Genomic DNA, 22,279 nt, shown 5'->3' with positions numbered 1-22,279 from the left:
AATTACAGAAACTTATAATTGTTGCCACATGATTTCATGCCTACATTCATAGTTGAGATTGGCAGTTGTGTGAATGTCTTTCTATGTTTCTATAGTCTAGTAAATTCCTAAAGGTAACACTTTCAAAAGATTCTTCTTTAACATGTAGATGGTCATCAAAATATGCGTGCACACACTTGTTTATTTCCACTATACATGTTAAATTCCTACACGGGAATGTACACACGTGTTTGTACCACTAGCAGTCAACTTTAAACGAAGGTACTCCCTTTTGTTCCATTCAATGAACTTGTGCTAAAATTGCAATCCAATTCTATTGTTCCAATATGTTTTTTTTGAATCTAGGATAATCCATAATTGGTGAGAGTTATCTTGAACAGAGCCAGGATCAAATCTAACTAGCTGCCACTATAAACCTAGGTTAGGTAACACCCTGCAAGCCGCACAATAGCAGGAAACTTATACCTCAACAAGAGCCGAGACGTCCTCTATGGGGTCACCTACTCTTCTAGCCAAGACACAACAGGTCATATATATACTCAATGAGATTTGAACCCTCATCTCATGGGTTTCACCCAGCGAAACTCACAGCCTTACTGTGTGAAGGCTGGTAAAACAGGAAGCACTATCGAATTCTATTCCATTCTGTGATTGTGCCAAGGCTGGTCAAAAGGGGGAACCATGGCAATGCCGAGAGGAATTTCCTTGCACATGACATGGATATCACTACCACTGCACTTGATTCCCACCTAGGCCAAGGACACTGTCAAAACTTCAGCGGATAAGACTTTTCATACTTTCATAGACATGGCTTCTTTGGCCCGTAACCTAAAATCCATCACAAACCACAAACTGAAATAGAAAGTTACCCAAACCAAATCTCAACAACATATCGTGGAGCAAAAGGAAACAAAAATTCACCAAAAAAAAATCTCAAGAAAATATATCGTGGAGTTTGATACTAAATGCTTCTTGATCGCCATGTAATCCGCACCAAGTTATTTATTTAAACCAATCCGATCCATCACAATCACAACTTCATCTTCCTCAAAAATTTGATAGTTGCGCTTCTCCTTGGGCCCCCCAAAGCTCTGCAACTATCCAAATTTTGTGGTGGTGATCGTGGATCCGAATTAACTGAGCCAAAATCTGCGATAGGTGGGAATGAAATGGCGTCGGAATTTCAATCAGAGAACATATACTCTTAGACATCCTCAATATTTGGAGCTTTCAAATGATACTTGAAACAAGGTTTCCAAATCTTGAAACAAATCTTGGAAGTGGTCATTCCAACTTTCGAACGCTACTTTAAATTACAGGGAGGAAAGGAAAATATAACATTGACTGAGAATTTCTCAATCCATTCTTTCATTTCCTTTTCCATGTCGTGCCTGATAATCCCTCCCACAGAGTCCTTGAAATTTTGGAAGCCACATGGAATCGAGATCCGCTAACAACTTTAAAGCAAGTGTTTCAATTGAGAGGCATACGAGGAACAGGGAAATCAGATCGAGATGGATTTTACGCAACAACTTCTTCGCCTGCTACCGGGATCCCAAGCCACGAAAAAACACAAGGCCAAAAAGATCAATCACAAGGAAAAAATCCAGTGTGCAAAGAAAAATGGGTGTGAAAAATCCAAATATGGACAAAGACGCGGAATGTGTTTTCCTTATAACCCCAGCTGATGCCAGTCGGTTATTATGCTTGGAAGGACGCTTCTGCAAAAGAATCTAAAAAGTTGGGCACGCTAAGGCCAAGAGAATATCGAATTTCAGAGGATGTATTGAATGGAAATATCCGGAGAGAAAAGGCAAGACTGATTAGGAGTTAAAAGTGATGTGAAACCCTTGGCTATGTCAAATATTGTTAATTTTAGGAGAGAAGACTTATTTCAATTTTCCATTTAGCTTAATATTAATTGCATATTCGCAATCACATTTAGCATGATAGTAAAACTCACATAGAACATAAACGTAAATCGCAGAAAACAAGCCAAGACAAGAGGACACAAGATGTGGCGCCTACCCAGGGACAAACCCCAATGTGGGGAAACCCTTGATTAATTCTTCTTATGTTCTTCAGTAGTTCAACAGAGAGAGAGATAATACATATACATAAAAAGTCAACATTTTGACTTGTCAAAATAAGAGGAGAGATCTTCTCTAGCAAGATGACACATGAGGTAGCATATTTGAACACAGATCATTCCATCACCATGTTGTATCCATCACTGTGCTGCACCCATCAGTGTGATGCACTTCATTACACTATGTTGCACTCATTATATTGCATCCAATCATCACTATGCTGAACCATTCATCATCACTATGCTGCACCACCGTCATGTTGCACTATGTTGCACCATTCATCATCACTATGCTACACCACTGTCATGCTATACTATGCTGCACCATTCATCATCACTATGTTGCACCACTTTCACACTGCACTATGCTACACCATTCATCATCACTATGATGCACCACTGTGATGGAACAACCTTAGCTGCTTTCTATGGCTTGCAGCTTAGAAAAGCAGCTAGCTACCAAGTTCCTAAATGACAGTGATACCCTCAAACTTCTAATATAGACACAGCTGCCCCCAACTTACCTTTGCCTTAGAACAGTTGTAATTAACACTTTTGTTGCTAGGCTTCCTTTGCAACATTAGCTGTATTTGTGACAACAAATTAAGGCTTCTTCAAGCCTATGATTAGGGCCTCTTCTAGGCCTCCTTCCTACGGATTAGGGCAACGTATGAGTAGCATATAGAAGGCATGTCCTAGCTAAGTATATGCATCCTCCTTAATTATGGCCACATTGTTCAGGGCACTCAAGGATAGCGTTAGTGTGACTGTGTATTCCCTATCATTAGGCCAACGTATAGATCTCAATACAGTGGATAGAATCTCCATTATGACAACGGACATTAGGAGCTTTTCAGACATCAGATTAAGGCTCTCTTTTACTACGTTTTGAGGGTCTCTTGTAATCACAAATTGTGACCAACAGCTAGGGCACTTAGGCTCAACTTCATCTAAGTGTAAGCCCCTTTACGAGGGCTTACACTTCACTGCCCTCCTTGACATAATTGTGTGTGCAGCTAGGGTTCTTTTGGAGCATCATTTGGCAGCGTATAGTGGCTTCCTTTCTCACCGTGTTAAGGTTACTTCATTGACAATGTTAGGACTTTTACATTAGGGCATCGTAGAGCCTATCTTCATAAATATGTTAGCCCTTCATCTCCATGCCAGCGTTAGGAACTAGGGAACCATCTTTAGGGCTGCTTAGATCCTTCTTTCTCATGACAACATCTAGGGCATCTCCTTTTAGGGCAGCGTATCATCTTAAGATCTCACACCCTATCAAAACCCAAATAAAAGTGCAGAGGAAGAGATCACAAGAGGTACATCCTATCAAAACCCAAATAAAAGTGGAGAGGAAGAGATCACAAGAGGTTTGTGTCAAACGACTTGCAAGCTACCTCTTTTTATAGTAAAACATTGAGGATAGATGGGGGCAATTTGGTTGTTGGCCGACCTTAACGAATTGTTGCATAACACAAATAAATTCATATCTCCATGAATACATGTCGGAATCGGATGATTTTTAGATCAATCCTACATCTCTTGACAAGAGGAATCCAAGAATAGTATCAACCGTCATAAGTAAAATGACCCACATGGAGTTTGGCCCTAGTTTCCAATTTTAACACTCCCTCTAAACTAGGGAGAACTCCATTTGCTAATCCATTTGCCAGTCTGTACTATCTAAGCTATCAGTGCCCAGCACAGCTATGCTATGCTCTTCTCTGCTATGATGAACTATGAAGAAAAAGAAGTGATCGACAATGTATCATACCATCTTGCACTAACCCAAGTCAATCACATATAAATGAGAGCGCCACATACCACTCTTATTGACCTGAAGTCAGTTCCAATAAAGAAAGTGTATCATACCACTCTTACTGATCTAAAATCAGTTCCAAAAAAAGAGAGTGTATAATACCACTCTTACTGATCCGAAATTAGTTCCAAAAGAGAGTGAGTTATATCACTCTTACTGACCCGATGTCAGTTCCAATTGATCCCAGATCAATATGATCATAGCATAGGGAGTATGGTAGATACACGATGTGTCCATCGATACTACTATTGTCCCTATCGTCATTTCCCCTACTCAATGGCTAGATGAGAGGTACTTCCCATGAGTCTCAGACTACATGGGTAGGATGTCTTAGTAGGAGAAGGATAAACCACTCATTTTTCCTACATGTCACCATGGGGTATCCCAAGGGAAGGCTGAATCACTCACCCTATACACAACAAATCACTAAGGGAAGGCTGAACCACTCACCATATGACTGTGTATTAGCAGGAGAAGGACGAACCACTCATCCTTCCTACATAGCAGACCACTAGGGGAACGCTAAAAAACTCACCCTATAGCTGCTCATCACTCCAAGAAGTACCCCCAAGCCCTTGGAACTCCCAGAGCTCAATGTCCATATTATACAAGACCTTCAAGAGAGAGTCTCTCCACGACTCCTAGTCATTCTCAGAAATTCAAGAATTTGACCTTTCAGAGGGGCTTCATCTAAATATTGATGACATGCACATCAATCCCAAAGTGATGGAGCCCTCCTTCTCCCCATTGTACCATATTCTAGATAAAATTGTATTTGATGTCTGTATGATTTGAGCAATCATAGAACACAAGATTCCTCAACAATCAAATCCCCCTCTAGTTGTCACAGAAGATCACGATGGTATTAGCATGTGTCCAAACAGCTCACTGAAGAGCTTCCTCAACCAGGGAGCTTCACATGAGGTCATACTCATAACTATGTATTTGGCCTCAGTGGTTCTCAAAGCAATTGACTTCGACTTCCTGCTCATCCAGGATATCAAAGAAGAACCCAAAGAGAACCAACACCCATAAGTGCTCTTGCAATCCTCCACACCAACTGATTACATCAGAATAATCATGTAGCTTCACATTTCTCGCAGTGTATCTCAATCCATGAGAGATTGTTCCCTAAAGATATCTCAAATGATTCTTGGCACCAATCTAGTGAGGATCAACCATATATGAGCTTAACATGCTAACTGCAAAACATATATGCAGACAAATGTTCACCAAGAACATCAATGCTAGTATGATTTTATGAAACTGAGAGGCACTTCCCAAATCAGGCCTGGCATCACTACCAAATAACTTGTTAAAGTTAGGATTCATTGAGGTAGTCACGGGCTTGTAGTTCACCATTCCAAATCCAAAATCCAACTCCCTCTTACTTTTGTAAATGAGAGGGTCTGTACCTGCCAAAAAGAGATCATCCACATAAGGTACCAGTATGAGAGGTCTAGCATCCACAACCTTCAAGCAATGATTTGGATCATCTTCACTCCTAGTGAATCTCAACTTCATCGAATAGCTGTCAATCCAAACTCGAGGTGCTTACTTTAAATCATAGAGAGTTTGCCTTCACCCGCATACATGAGATTCTCGATCAATCATGAATCCCAAACTCCTCGGGTTGTTCCACACCTAAGGTCTTGCTATTACATGAGGGGAATGGTCCCCTTTGTAATATTTCCTTTGGTACATCTCAAGCATGTACCTTCATGATCTTCTTGAATTCAGGCCTCCCTGTCACCATCCATCTCACATCGGGTATGGCCCCACAATGAAGATGGGTAGGCCTCCAGTGCTATAGAATAGATGTGTCAACCAACAATGGTCCCTAATGGACTTCTTGCAACTAGATACAAATTTCCAACCATGAACTCAAGAGTAAAAGAATCTTGAAAAGTTCCTTTTTCAAACACGTACCTTTCCATCGATGAATGCCACCTTGAAACTTTTGACTTCCATTTCCGAAACGGACACCAGGTTCCTTTTGATATCAGGTACCTAAAGAATTTCTTGCGAGTTACCCTGATGTATTTGAAGAGAAACATTCCCTACACCCTTTCCGGGATAGGTGGCATTGTCTCCAAGAATAATCTCCATGATTGTTTCATTCTCTATCAAATTAGAGAGAGCTTCCTTGAATGTAGTGAAGTCCCTTGAGGAACCACTATCAATTTTTGCAACACGTCCGGTGGAGAGGGCTGACATAAGAAAATGCTCATAAATAGCACTTGATTCTTCATGTTTTCCTTGAAGAGTCAGTCATTTCCTTGATGAACTGCATTCCTTTTATTCCTTTCCCATTGAACCTATCATTCTTTTGATCATTGAAGATTTCCCTAGAATTATTGTTAGCATCATCAAGTGACGTGTCCCTTCTATTTGGACACTTCCTTGCATAATGGCCAAACTTATTGCAAGCAAGGCATCTACCTTTCCTTCCATTCTTAGATCCATACTTCCCTATAGGTAGGCCACCAGATGCTCTCACCGCGCCACTCTAATAATCTTATTTGCTTCGACTTCACCCTTGGTGAATTTGAAGAGGGATGAGGAACCCATTGAGCCTTTTTGTCCTTTCCAACTATCGTCGATGATTTCTCTTTCACTCTTGCTTGGGCTTTGTCTTCACCTAAACTCAGATACATGTTAATTTTAGGTATGTTCTATGATGAGAGAAAATGTACTTCAATTTTCCATATTAACTTAATATCAATTCTAGATTAGCAACCACATTTACCATGCTAATAAAATGTAGATAGAACATAAACATAAATCACGTAAAACAAGCCAAGACAAGAGGACACATGATGTGGCGCCAGCCAGGGACAAACCCCAAAGTGGGGAAACCCTTGACCAATTCTTCTTATGTTCTTCAGTAGTTCAGCAAAGAGAGAGATAGTACATATACATTAGAAGTAAACATTTTGACTTGTCAAAATAAGAGCAGAGATCTTCCCTATGAAGATGACACGTGAGGTAGCAGATTTGAACATAGATGATTCCATTATCATGTTGTACCCGTCACTATGTTGCACCCATCATTGTGTTGCACCCATCACTGTGCTCCAGTTCATTACACTATGTTGCACTCATCATACTGCACCATTCATCATCACTATATTGCACCATTCATCATCATTATATTGCACCACTATCATGTTGCACTATGTTGCACCATTCATCATCACTATGTTGCCCCACTATCATGTTATACTATGTTGCAACACTCTCATGTTGCACTATGTTGCACCACTCTCATGTTGCACTATGCTGCACCATTGATCATCACTATGTTGCACCATTGTCATGCTACACTAGTTGCACCATTCATCATCACTATGTTGCACCACTATCATGGAACAACCTTAACTGCTTGCTATGGCTTGTAGCCTAATAAATCAGCTAGCCACCAAGTTCATAAATGGCAGCGATACCCTCCAACTTCTAATAGAGAGACAGCTTCCCCCAACATACCTATGCCTTAGAACAGTTGTAATTAACACTACTGCTGCTAGTCTTCCTTTACAACATTAGTTGTATTTGTCACAGTGAATTAAGGCTTCTTAAGGCCTGAGATTAGGGCCTCTTCTAGAACTCCTTCTCGCGGCTTAGGGAACGATATGAGTAGCATCCTATCCTAGCTAAGTATATGCATCCTCCTTGACCGCGGCCACAATGTTTAGGGCACTCAAGGATAGCATTAGGGTGACTTTTTATTCCCTATCATTAGACCAATGTATAGATCTCAATATAGTGGATAGAATCTCCATTATGAAAATGGACATTAGGAGTTGTTTAGAGATCATATTAAGGCTCTCTTTTACTGCGTTTTGAGGGTCTCTTGTAACAGCAAATTGTGACTAGCGGCTAGAGAATTTAGGATTATCCTTCAGCTTAGTGTAAGCCTCTTTTATGAGGACTTACACTTCACTTCCCTCGAGATAATTGTGTGTGCAGATAGGGCTCTTTTGGAGCATCCTTTGGTAGCATATAGAGGCTTCCTTTATGACTATGTTAATTTTAATTCATTGACTGCGTTAGGACTTTTACATTAGGGCAGCGTAGAGCGTATCTTCATAACTGTGTTAGGCCTTCATCTCCATGCCAATGTTAGGAGCTAGGGCATATTCTTTAGGGCTGCGTAGATCCTTCTTTCTCATGACAGCATTTAGGGCATCTCCTCTTAGAGCAGCTATTATCTTAAGATCTCATCTCCCACTAAAACTCAAAGACAAGTGGAGACGAAGAGATCACAAGAGGTGTGTGTCAAATAACTTGCAAGCCACCTATTTTTATGGTGAAACGTTGAGGATAGATGGGGCCAACTTTGTTGCTGGCCAACCTTGACGAATTGTTGCATAACACAAATAAATTCATATCTCCATGAATACATGTTGGAATCAGATGATCTTTAGATCAATACTACATCTCTCGACAAGAGGAATCCAAGAAAAATATCAGCTGCCATAAATAAAATGACCCACATGGAGTTTGGCCCTAGTTGCTAATTTTAACACTCCCTCTCAACTAAGGAGAACTCCATCTGCTAATCCATCTGCAAGTTTGTACTATCTCAGCTATCAGTGCCTTGCACTGCTCTGCTGAACTATGAAGAAGAAGAAGTGATCGAGAATGTATCATACCATCCTCTACTGACCTAAATTCAGTCCCATATGAAAGAGAGTGCCGCATACCACTCTTACTGACCTAAAGTTAGTTCCAATAAAGAGAGTGTATCATACCACTCTTGCTGATTTGAAATCAGTTCCAAATATAGAGAGTGTATCATACCACTCTTACTGATCCAAAATCAGTTCCAAAAGAGAGTGAGTTATATCACTCTTTCTGACCCGAAGTCAGTTCCAATTGATCCCAGATCAATATCATCCTAGCATAGGGAGTACGGTAGATACACGATTGTTATTGGGAAAACTAGTGTCCATTCAAAGCTGCTAGTCCCACTAAGACGGGTAGCTATCTTAGAAAAAAACAAACCAAAGTTACTTGTGTTTTCCTTTATGAGAGATAGATGAGAGAGAAGTAGAGAGTACCAACCTTAGTCTTTCGCTAGTCACCTTGTTTGTTTCCTCTCTTCCCTGATAGAGCTTTCACCACTCCTTTCTCACTTGTCCCGCTTCAAAGAACACCTATAGAGTCAAAGAGGAAAAATACCATCAAAGCATAGAGATTTATAACCATAAACAATATAGGATCAGATTACATTAACCATACTAAATGCATATATAAATACAATATTCAGAGATATACAAGTATATGGAGGAAAACTCAAATAACTTTATTGATAGAAGTAGTAGAAGAGAGGATTACAACCAAGTTGTCTGGTCTAGCATCATCTTCCCAGCATGGAAGCCCTCTTCACCTCATAAAAATCAAGATCACCCAACAATACAATGTCTCAAAGAGAAACCAACAACACTTCCTTACAAATTACAAAATTCCAACCTCTGGATCTCTAGGATGAGGAATCCATATATGGATGTTTGCATGAGAGTGAGTCAACTTCTGTTATTTTGATTAGTTTCATTTCACTGATAGTTCTTGGTTCCACTTGGAGATTTCATGATCTCTTACTCATCCTTGGGCGAATTCAGAGTGGCAAGTGTCATATGAGCAGTTTCTAGAAGATTCTTTGAGTTTCCACCTAGCAAATTGCCTTTGCAATTTGTCTTCTCTCGCTCATTGCACCCTACAGAAGGGATTTTCAGTATGCATCGCACCCTTTGTGTGTAGCAGGTGAGATGCATCGCACCCTCAGCATGGAGCAGTCTGTATGGTCCAGTTTTGACCAATTCTGAGCAGTTTTTCAGGGAGAACTTCTAGGAAATGATGTAATTAGTTGACCTTGATCCTTTAGGGTATGAAACAAAACTTTTATGGGTTTTAGAGCCCTTGGTTTATTGACATATGTTATTGGGGTTGCAATGCTCAAATATGTCTATAACAATTTCCCCCTAAAGCATGAGGTCGTAAATCTTCTGATGTCGAGTGAAATGCTTTATCATGAGGATTTGAGGTTTTTCGAACTGGAAGGTGACCTGTAATAAGATACAATACAATACATTATCTTCATAATACTTTCATGATCTAGCTGAGGTGGGCCTTCCCATGCTCTTCTTTATAAATTCATTTTCATGTACACAGGACAGACAAACGTCTGTGTGGCAGACTGATGATTCTAGTGGAGCCATCATCCCTTAGCTTGGATGATTATCTGTGCAGCTATGATGTACATTTGATGTCTTTATTTTCCTGAATATATCACAGCTCGGATGGATGAAACTAGATTCGGGTTCTTCAAACTCGTTCAATCTTTGCCCAAAGTACAAGTCAATCCATGTCAAAAGATGTTCTCATGTCGAACATGGAAAGACATCACCTGATTACCAGCTAATGATGTAAGCTATTGACAGGTGCAAGAGGAATCACTGATAATGATGATGACCCTCAAGGTGCTGCAGTACAATTCACGTGGTGTGAATACATGAGTCAATGTCGAACACCACACAAAATCTTTCGGTTGAAGGCCATTGATGTAAACCTGTCGCCGGAAGTGAGAAGCTTTCCATTGAGGCATGCAAGCTTCAAAGTACTGAAAGGGTTGTTCTTAAGTCAACTTTTTGGATAATGAGCTGATGTCGACAAGAAGTGACCTGTCGTAGGAGGGCCTTAATGAATCCCACATCTATGACATGGAACGGAGCAAATTATTTTTTGGAGGTGAAAACAATATGATGATACAAGGTTCAGGGTGGCAGTCATGAAAGAATGGAGCGTTAAGGTATTGCAGCGGATGAGACGTTAGCTGGGTTGCTGAATTCTCTGAGCGACTTCTCTTGAACATATCGGTGACATTGGAATGGATTCGTAGCGTTAACCCCAAAATGAATGGTATGAAGGACCAATGGTAATATGACCGGTGAACGGAATAACCCAACCCGACTCAATCATGGTGATGGAGTGAAAGTGTCATGTTCAAAAGTGACCTGCTACCAATGAAGTTCTTCAAGTTTTCTTCCCTTTTTCCCCAGTCATTGCTGACCAGTACCTCTTTATTTTTCTCAAGCTTGGGGAGGATAACATATGCTTGTTTTATAATTTTCCCTTCGGGAAAACCTGTCACTATGTTTTAGCGAGCCTGGCGAGAGTGAAACTCGCTCTTGTCTGCATGGACAAGTATGTCGCTATTGTTTTAAAGAGTTTAATGAAAAAGATAACTTGATCCTTTTCAATTTTAGAGAGTCTGAAAAGAGACAGAAAGAAAACTCCAGTAGTCCCTTTTTGTAGTATAATCCCTTAAGTCCGAAAAAGTATAAAATAATACGAAAGGAATGACTTTTCCGATCACTTTTGCGAGTCGAAAAATACAAGCGCTCGATCCTTTTGTGTACTGATCCCTCAGGTCCAAAAAGATTAAAATATAGAGGAGGGATGGCACTTCCAATCACTTTAAAGAGCTGGAGAGGCCAATTGCTCGGCAATCTTTTCATATTTTACGAGTCTAAAAAGAGCTTAAAGGAGACTCATTTTTTGAGGAATGAGTGATGTTTTTGGATAGCAATTGGTTCCAGGTAAGGTTTGGAACTTTTCAATCACGACAGTGTAAAGAAGATGGCTAATAGAATCACTCGTCGCAGTTGTTCCTCAAAAAGGTAAAATACAAGTGGAGGCATATGATCGGCTAAAAAAGAGTGGAGGTGATGGTAAGAACACGACGAAGGTTCATGTTATCACCCCAAGAAACTCACCTAGGTTGCATATCGGTGATGCTCGGGAACATTACAACTTCAACAAATTAGTTGGATAAATGGTGGATGAATGAAACAAATGCTGCATATTCAAGCGAGATAACCACTTCTACTATGATTGAACCCAAAGATGGGTGAACACCCCCAGAATACAAGGCTTTTAACCACCAATTACTCACAGTTTGAGGATAAGGTGATAATGGAGAAGACTGATCACACCAGCAGATGCACAGGACCCTGTGATGGACGGCTGCAACCAGTTAAAAGGTCTGTAAATCTAGTTTCTAATACACAGACAGGATGACAACTCTCTATGCATTAAACCACAGAAACCCGCATACACGTTCAAAGATACATGCTAAATCCTAACATAGAGGTGGGATGACAGCCCCTCTAATGCTAAACATTAACAGAACATGAATTGATGCAAACAGGCATAGACTGGAACAAGAAAGAGAAGTGGAAAGTGAGCAATTAACAGCAAAAGAAGCTTGTATTAGCTGGAAATGAAGACCAGACGCTGCAGGTTACAAAGTAGTTACAATCTCCAGAAGTTGAACCTTACAACAGAGTCACCTTCATCTAACACTCATCAATCGATTACAACTGTTTTTTTAGTATATATGTTGTCTCATTACACAATCTCTCTGTCAGCTATGCATGGAGGAGCCCATAAATGGTCACCAACCACATTTACATTCAGGAATGGGTCGCTGATACAAATTTGGTTGTTCTGTAAATGGATTTGACCTTTCTGTTGCTCTGCAGTCCTCTTGGAGCAGGTGGCGTTAAATACCAAAGGAACCATAACCATTGAATGCTCTACATTGATAAACGGTGTCCTGCTTCCTCCTCGGCCATACTGTTGATTAAATGCAGTCGCTGAACAATAAAATGGCTCAATCATTACTGTTTGCTTATAATCAATGAAAACGCTGCCAAAACTGTTCATTCTTGCCCATCATTGCTTCAACTTTGACTTTTAAAAGGTGCATTCATGGTTCATCCAACTATCGGGTCTGCCTTTCGGGTCGCAATGCATATCTTAACCGGCCAATCCTCTGTTTCTTTATATTTCCTTATACACAGAAAATGCGCCCAATACCATTGAAAATGGCTTAAGCGTAGATTTGAAATTTTATAAGAAATGATTCATAAAATATCGGGTCCGACCCATCAGGTCCAAACTCCATCGCAATCGGCACCTGCCCAAGGCCTCCTTTGTAATTTCTTTATACAAAGAAAATACATAAAAAACATTAAAAACGTGAAGGGCGCGGACCCAAAATAATATGAAATGGAGTGTTGTATGGCCGTCGGGTCCGGCCCATCGCATCGCAACATAACTCATGTTAAAGCCCGCCCCTTTGAAAGCACCGATAGCGATATTGCCGCGGACCCGAAAATCTATCAAAAAGGATTAATACCACCGTCGGGTCTGGCCCATCGGTGATCGCAAATCACAAAACATAAAAGCCCCGATTTCTTTGATATTGCCGATATTGCTGCGGACCCGATAATCTATCAAAAAGAATTCATAATGCCATCGGGTCCGACTTATCGGGTCGAAAGCATAACATATTTGAAGGCCCTGTCCCTTTAGCAACCCCGATAGCAAAATGCCGACGTGATCTCGGCCGTTGATTCGGATACACGATCGACGGTCCTCACAAAATCGCTGATCACCATCTCCATTGCCTCTTTCTAGAAGTGCCAATACGATACGCCGATGCGATATCGGCGATCGCTCATCGGCAAGGTCTCCTTTGTTGCTACCACTGCCTCCCCTCGACTTGCGATGTGCCGACGCGATTTGGATCGTTGATCGGCCAGATCCAATGACTCAGATTAAAGCGGATCCTTAAGCTTGTAACTTTGATTCTTACATGGTTTTTAGGGTATTTCCGCCTCCCGATAGTGTATTTCTGCCCTCCAATGGGCTTTCCCCTTGCAATTTTTTCCCTCGGTGGAAGACTTTTAGCCATAATCTGAGAATTTGAACAGCAACCATGGATCCTTTGGCATATTTATAAGTGTAATTGCAGCCTTTGAGAGTGTTTGAATCCATTTTTGATGCCTTTGCACAACAAAGCTAACACTGGCTCCTTCTGGGGATGAGATCCTCCCTGTGAGGTCTCAAGAACCTGTAGACCAATGCCTTCATACAAAAACAACTATAAAAACACTTGCCTAGTGTCCATTGGGCATGGAGTCAACTAAGCATACAACATAAAACTGTAAAAGAACTTAATTACAAACATAAAAGCCTGAAAACTTAAACTTCAAAATTTGCCCATTTGCAGGGCAACCAAACTGTTTCTCCTGCTCTCAGCCCAGTTCATCATAGATCAGCAGGACTGGATTGATTTGATCCTCTACCTCAAAGAGTTTAGGACATCTGAGCTTGACAGGTAGGTAGGGATCAAATTTCACTCCCTTTCTGTGTATTTTCCTCCTTGGATGTTCTTCATTGGAGCTTTTGTACACCTGATAAATAAAAATGGTGGCTGTGGCCTGCACAATAAATATGAATGGTGTGCCAATATGTTCATGTGTAGGGAACACAAAAACATTATCTGCTCCTGAATATTTCTTTGAACAATCCTCATCCAAGGAGGAGTCCTATGACTGTACACCCTCTTCCTTTGTTATCTAATAAGTTGCTGCTTCATGCTGTGTAGAGTCCAACTGAGTAGGTTTCATACTATCAAGACTGAATTGATGAATTTCAGCCTTGATCCCTGAATCTTGTTCTGCTTCAGTTTTCAGGGAGCAGCTTAGAGGGCTTTTCACTAGAACAGATGGAGGGACAAAAGATGATGGGGAGATTTCTTCTCCCTTCTTGATTACTGGGCCGGGGATGATAACAGGCTGGCTAATTTGAAGATCTGCATAGCTATGTGAAGACAAGCTGGCTTCGAGCTCAGATTCTTGGAGGAAGGGACCTGCTGCTGATTGCTTCCGCTGATAAGCTTGTTGTTCTGCAGGTACAACAAACTGACAGGTAGTGCCTCTAGATAGTGCCTTTTCATAAGTAACTCTGGTTAAGAAGGGGGCACCTTCTAAAACATGGACCTCCTCCTCTTCAAACAACTCTTCTTTCATGACTATATTCTGTAAAAGGGGCCTTACCCCTTCATCTTCATTTGTACCTCTGTTTCTCTGCAAAATCTGCGCATGCTCATGTGTTCGTCTACATGGATCTGGAGTTGGAAAAGAACTGGAACAATGAGCTCCTGCTTCTTCAAAACGCTGCTCATCTTTCAACTTGGAAACTTTAGAGGACAATATCTTTATCATCCTGGCCAATTTATCTATCTCAGGCTCATAGGATGATGAGGGTTCACCTCCCTGACTTCTGCATTCATCATCACCTTCAAGTTGTTCTGCAGCCATAATATTTGCTTCTACTTCAAAGGCTGCAACTTTCATATCAGCCAACGAAGTAAATCTTCATTCTCTTAATAGTAAGTAGAACCTAGAATTGAAGGCATTAGAATAAGTAATCATGCAAGAAGTAGGGGTGGGTTTTATTTCTACTGGCATTCTGTTGTACAAATGATTGAATCTGATATTGAAATCAGACAGCAGCTCACCATCTTCTCTTTGCAAGTTCCCAAATTCATCATGATAGAAGAGCAGATCTTTATTATTTCCCCAGTGCTTTAAAAATACAACATCTAAAGCACCAATGTCTTCAATGGACCTAGGGGGTAAATCTCTAGACCATTTTCTAGTCTCCCCATCTAGGCTTTGAACAAAAACCCTCATCCAAACATCCTCTTCATTGATATCCAAGTTATCAGTATAACAATAGAAAGATTCGAGGTGCTCTTCAGCTGATACTCCTTCTACACCAGTAAATTTAGGCACATATTCCATATAATCTCCTATAGGCATGGCATTCAAAGGAACAAGAAAGACCAGAGGTCTATACCTAGCAGCAATGATTCTTTCTATTTTTGTGGGAGCTTGCTGGCTTGCCATGACTGAGGTATATGAAAGAATACTGGTAGGCTGAGAGGAATTAATCAATGAAAAGGATGACAGAAACAGAGGAATACGATGGACAACATGGAAATCTTCTTTCAACTGAGGTCCGAAAGGGAACTGAATGGGTAAGGAGCTAAATGAATCTCTGAAGGTGACATTCACTAACATAGATACATGGAACCTTTGAGGCTTACCTGATCCTGGTGCTCCCTATTGTGACATTTTCTTCTACTGAACGATCTTCTCAGGATTGGGCAATGGTTCAGATGGTATTCTAAAGATATCTTCATGCATGCTTCAGCAGCTGTGCCAGAACTTCAATGTGGAGTCGCCAAAGGATGGCCTTCCTCTAGTGGAGTCACCAAACAGATGATTACAACCAAAATCTGTGTTCAAACCTTGTCTGTCATCAAAGCTTGAAGCTGTGTCATCTCCCAGGGAAGTTGAGCTTTGATTCTCTTCTCCCCGATAATGGTGCCAATTAATGTTGTCACCCCAAGAAACTCACCTAGGTTGCATATCGGTGATGCTCGGGAACATTACAAATTCAACAAAATAGTTGGATAAATGGTGGATGAATGAAACAAATGCTGCATATTCAAGCCAGATAACCACTTCTACTATGATTGACCCCAGACATGGGTGAACAACCCCAGACTACAAGGCTTTTAACCACCAATTACTCACAGTTTGAGGATAAGGTGATAATGGAGAAGACTTATCACACTAGCAGATGCACAGGACCCTGTGATGGCCGACTGCAACTAGTTAAAAAGTCTGTAAATCTAGTTTCTAATACACAGACAGGATGACAGCTCTCTATGCATTAAACCACAGAAACCCGCATACATGTTCAATGATACATGCTAAATCCTAACACAGAGGTGGGATGACAGCCCCTCTAATGCTAAACATTAACAGAACATGAATCAATGCAAATAGGCACAGCCTGGAACAAGAAAGAGAAGTGGAAAGTGAGCAATTAAGAGCAAAAGAAGCCTGTATTAGCTAGAAATGAAGACCAGACACTGCAGGTTACAAAGTAGTTACAGTCTCCAGAAGTTGAACCTTACAATAGAGTCACCTTCATCTAACACTCATCAATCGATTACAAATGTTTTTTCAGTATATATGGTGTCTCATTACACAATCTCTCTGTTAGCTATGCGTGGAGGAGCCCATAAATGGTCACCAACCACATTTACATTCAGGAATGGGCCGCTGATACAAATCTGGCTATGCTGTAAATGGATTTGACCTTTCTGTTGCTCTGCAGTCCTCCTTGGAGCAGGTGGCGTGAAATACCAAAGGAACCATAACCATTGAATGCTCTGCATTGATAAATGGTGTCCTGCTTCCTCCTCGACCATACTATTGATTAAATGCAGTCGCTGAACAATAAAATGGCTCAATCATGACTTTTTGCTTATAATCAGTGAAAACGCTGACAAAACTGTTCATTCCCGCCCATCATTACTTCAACTTTGACTTTTAAAAGGTGCATGCATGGTTCATCCAACTATCGGGTCCGCCTTTCGGGTTGCAATGCATATCTTAGCCGGCCAATCCTCTGTTTCTTTATATTTCCTTATACATAGAAAATGCGCCCAAAACCATTGAAAATGGATTAAGCGCGGATTTGAAATTTTATAAGAAATGATTCATAGAATATCGGGTCCGACCCATCGGGTCCAAACTCCATCGCAATCGGCACCTGCCCAAGGCCTCCTTTGTAATTTCTTTATTCAAAGAAAATACATTAAAAACATTAAAAACACGAAGGGCGCGAACCCGAAATAATATGAAATGGAGTGTTGTATGGCTGTCGGGTCCAGCCCGTCGCATAGCAACATAACTCATGTTAAAGCCCGTCCCTTTGAAAGCGCCGATAGCGATATTGCCGCAGACCTGAAAATCTATCAAAAAGGATTAATACCGCCGTCGGGTCCGGCCCATCGGCGATCACAAATCACAAAACATAAAAGCCCCGATTTCTTTGATATTGCCGATATTGCTGCAGACCCAATAATCTATCAAAAAGAATTCATAACGCCATCGGGTCCGACTTATCGGGTCGGAAGCATAACATATGTGAAGGCCCTGTCCCTTTGGCAACCCCGATAGTGAAATGTCGACGTGATCTCAGCCATTGATCCGGATACGCGATCGACGGTCCTCACAAAATCGTCGATCACCATCTCCATTGCCTCTTTTTAGAAGTGCCGATACGATACGCTGATGTGATATCGGCGATCGCTCATCGGCAAGGTCTCCTTTGTCGTTGCCACTGCTTCCCCCCGACTTGCGATAAGCCGACGCGATCTGGATCGTTGATCGGCCAGATTCAACGGCTGAGATTAAAGTGGATCCTTAAGCCTGTAACTTTGATTCTTACAAGGTTTTTGGGGTATTTCCGCCTTCCGATAGTGTATTTCTGCCCTCCAAAGGGCTTTCCCCTTGCAATTGTTTCCCTCGGTGGAAGACTTTTAGCCATAATTTGAGAATTTGAACAGTAACCATGGATCCTTTTGCATATTTATAAGTGTAATTGCAGCCTTTGAGAGTGTTTGAATCCATTTTTGATGCCTTTGCACAGCAAAGCTAACAGTTCAAAAGCTGATAACTATGCAATCACAAAGGTTATTTACTGAAGGTGGGTTCATTTTTTAATGAGCTTGAACTCTAGGGGAACATATGCTCATTGCTAGGTTTATTTTTTAACGAGCTTGAACTTCGCGTAAACCTGCTCGTGATAATAGTCAGAGATGTTCAATTCACCATTAACACTATGTTCTTTTGATAGTCGTACTGCCTGTTCAATTACTCCATCAAATTGATTAGAAATGTAAATACATGCTTGAAAAATGAGTTAAACACCAACATTTTACTTGAATTACGTGAATAGTATCATAAAATTAGTTTTTACCTCTCATTTTTACCATTTCATTCAAATTTGGGATTTTTGGAGCTCTAGAGGTGTTTTCCCCCTCGATTTTCATCTGCTGATTCGAGGAGATTCGGTGGACTATTTTTGGCACTGTCTGGACCAAGTAGGAGCTAACTTTGAGCTCTTCAATTGCATTCTTTCATTTCCTGATTCTTAGCATGTCTTCTTGTTTTTGCTTGAATCAGGATCCTAATCCTTCTCTTGTTTCTTTTTTAGAGATTCATCGGATCAAGATGGTCATTACATGGTGTGAATGCGAGCATGAAGAAGAGGATATGATTGCCTTACATGATTTGGGTACGATGACTGCATTGTAGAACTGTGGCTTGCTCAATTTCTTCCGTATATCCAGCATGAGGCAACAAATCAATTTGTTGCAATATTTTCTCGATGCATAGGATCCTACCAACCAAGTGTTCTAGATTCGAGGTAAATCCATCCCTTTGATAGTTGAGGATATCTACTTCTTGACCAGTTTATCGAGGCATGGTGCCCCTCTCTCACTATTAGGATCCGCCCATGGGGGTGAATCCGTGAGGGATTATATTTGCTGGTTCTGTAGAGATGGTTCTCAACCGAGTAGGGACGGTAAGATCAGTATTCGAGATGTCACTGACTGGTCCTTGAGGACTATCTTATTCACCTTTGCTAGATTGGCTGGTAGTGTGGCTCTTCATTTGGCCAACAGGTCCTATATGCAGTATGCTCTGGAATGCCTTGAACCAAAGGTATTAAACTGGTGATGTAGTACTTCCGGTTATAAAAGAACAACCTACCAAGGTGAAGAATGGAAGATCCAAGAACTTTGGTTATGGTTCTATTCTGACTGCTTTTTCCTTGGAGAAAATCCCATTGATGCAGCCACAACACATTTCACTCGGAGTGCCAGTGCCAATAGAACCACAGATGCAGAGATGGGTTGATCTTATGGCCAAACATGCTGGTCAATCATAGATTTCATTCTTTGATGCCTTCTTTGAGTGGTTCAACCGTCAGCAGATGGTCTTTGCCAAGTATCCATATGTTGGGGTGGATTTCCAAGGTGACCCAGATTTGATGTTGCGGGCTGGCGAGCAATGGGGTGTTATAGGTAAAAGATCTGACCATACCTCTATTTATTTCTTTTATAATGTTCTTGTGTTTTTTAAATGTTATCAAGACTAATCAAACCCATATGTTTGTGCAGATATTGGACCAGTGTGACCAGTAGTGCGCCCAAGGGTAGCAACTGTCATTCCAGTAAGAGAGGTTGTAGGAAGGATTGTCCTTCGTGATCTGGATGTAGCCAAGACCCTTGCAGTATTGCAGGATCAGATCGAGGGTCTCACCCTTGGTATTCAGGATGTGAGGACTGACGAGTTACCTCTAAGATCACAACGCCATACCACTGGCGTGTTGAGTCGATGGACTAGGATCTTACATATGTTCGCACAGGCAGTGACTTGTTATCACCAGCACCATTAGTTTAGGGTGCTTCCCTGCATTTTTGAGTTTTTGGGTCATATGACTGATTTTGTCTTGGACACAGAACATTTTGAAAAAATATAAACAGTTATATATATTTTTTATTTTTGGATCTTTATTTTGGTTAAGTTATATGATCCTGATGCAAATGTTGATTGAAATGCTTTCTTTTATAAATGCTGCAAATGTCTATCTAACACATAATTTACTAATGAATCAGTTAATGTGTTTAAGTTTTTGGAAATGTGTTGATATTGAATAGAATCAAACTACCTTTCCAAAATCCTGACCCTTAGGAACATACGATAGATAGCTGGATTCCGAACGGAATAGATGCCAGTGAGCTATAGGATAAAGAGTTGTGAGTCTAGCCTAACGATAAGTTGGCGTATGCCACGTGCGATGGCATTAGAGAGAAGTTCTATCAATGCGCTATACTCAGCGATGTTGTTCATTGACCGACCAATACATACCCCTCTGAAACTCACTAACTTGCCGCTTGGATCAAAAATGGCCCAAGCTACAGAAGATAGGTTTTGCATATTATGACTAGCTCCATCGGCATATCCAACAAATGATTCCAATAGGTTTGACATCTGCAAAAAATGAAAAAGTGGATTACCTAACCAAAATGATCACTCTTGATGAAAACAAAAACGTAACAAAAGCATATAAAGAGATTACTACACTTAGTCAAGCATAGTAACGTTTAAGGTACAACCTGTTTCGGGGTTGCGATAGTGGAATCCCATTGTAATCTACTAGCTCGTAGGCCCATTTTTCTAATACTCACTTAACAATGTAGGGACCCATCCACAATGATTGGAACTTACCTAATCCCAATTTATCAAATTCCTGAACATAAAGTAAGACTAGGTCACCTTTTGAGAAGACACGGGGTTTGACATTTTGTCAAATTGTGCCTTAACTCGTTTCTTATTAGCTTCATTAGCTAAGGTGGTGTCATGACGGGTTTCATCCAATTGGATAAGTTCCAAGAAATGAGCCTTTTCCTCTTAAGTTCCTGGGAGAAGGTCGACTGTGAGCTTGTGAGATGAAATCTCACACTGAATCAATAAGACAGCTTCCAGGCCATACACCAACTGAAAGGGTGTAAATCTGGTTGCATTTCTTACTGATGTCCTGTATGCCCACAAGGCTGAGTATAGGATTAGGTGCCAACTCCGTTTGTGGACTCCAATCATCCTTTGCAGCATGTGCTTCAGGACTTTGTTGATGGCCTCAACTTGTCCGTTAGCTTGCGGATAATACAGAGTAGAACTGTCATGGGACAATCCTAATTTGGTAGCCAATTCAACCATCATGTGATTGCGAAAATGCGATCCATGATCTGTGACTATAGCTTGTGGAACACCAAATCTAGAGACTACATGATTGAAAAAGAAAAGAGCAGTCGTTTCACCGTTGTTGTTTAATGTAGGCATCGCCTCAGCCCATTTCGTAAAATAGTCAACTGCGACTATGATATACCCATGCCCCCCAACCGAGGTGGGGTTACATGTCATGAAATATATGCCCCATTTGGAAAATGGCCCAACAACAACTACTGGATGTAGAGGTGCAAGTGGTATTTTGGTTTTGCGGTCAAAGATTTAACAAGCATGGCAACTTCTGACTGCGGTTATGCAATATTTGAACATTGTTGGCCAGAAGTAACCTGCTCGTAAAATATTTTGTGCCATAGCATAACTAGATTGATGCCCCCCACACACGCCTGAATGAAAATCATTCAGGACTTTTTTGGCCTCCTCATGGGTGAGGCACCTTCGCAGAACTGTATCGATACCATAACGGTAAAGTGTATCACCGACGATCATGTAGTCTTTTGCTTGGTATCGAGTACGTCGTTGTTCTGAGCGAGAGGTATTAGGCCTGTATGTTTGGGTTTGGAGATAGATGATTATATCTCCATACCACGGATCGCTTGACGATATTAGAAACAAAGATTCATCCACGATTGATGCTTTGGATGTTGAATCGTTGGACAAATATGGGAAGTCACATAGTAACTCCGCAAATACTAGATATTTGTTTGATTTGGATTTTATGAATTCCAGATCAAACTCTTGCAAAATAGCTATCCATTTTGAATATTTTCCCTCAAGTAACTGACGCAATAGTATGTAAGTCATATGGTTGCAATCTGACAAAATGGTAGTTTTGCGAAA

The sequence above is a fragment of the Pinus tabuliformis genome, chromosome 7, assembly GCF_031772625.1.
Source record: "Pinus tabuliformis cultivar Carrire ecotype Pingquan chromosome 7, CPIR1, whole genome shotgun sequence".
In the NCBI taxonomy this organism is placed as follows: Eukaryota; Viridiplantae; Streptophyta; class Pinopsida; order Pinales; family Pinaceae; genus Pinus; species Pinus tabuliformis.
Note: the sequence above shows the minus strand (reverse complement) of the source record.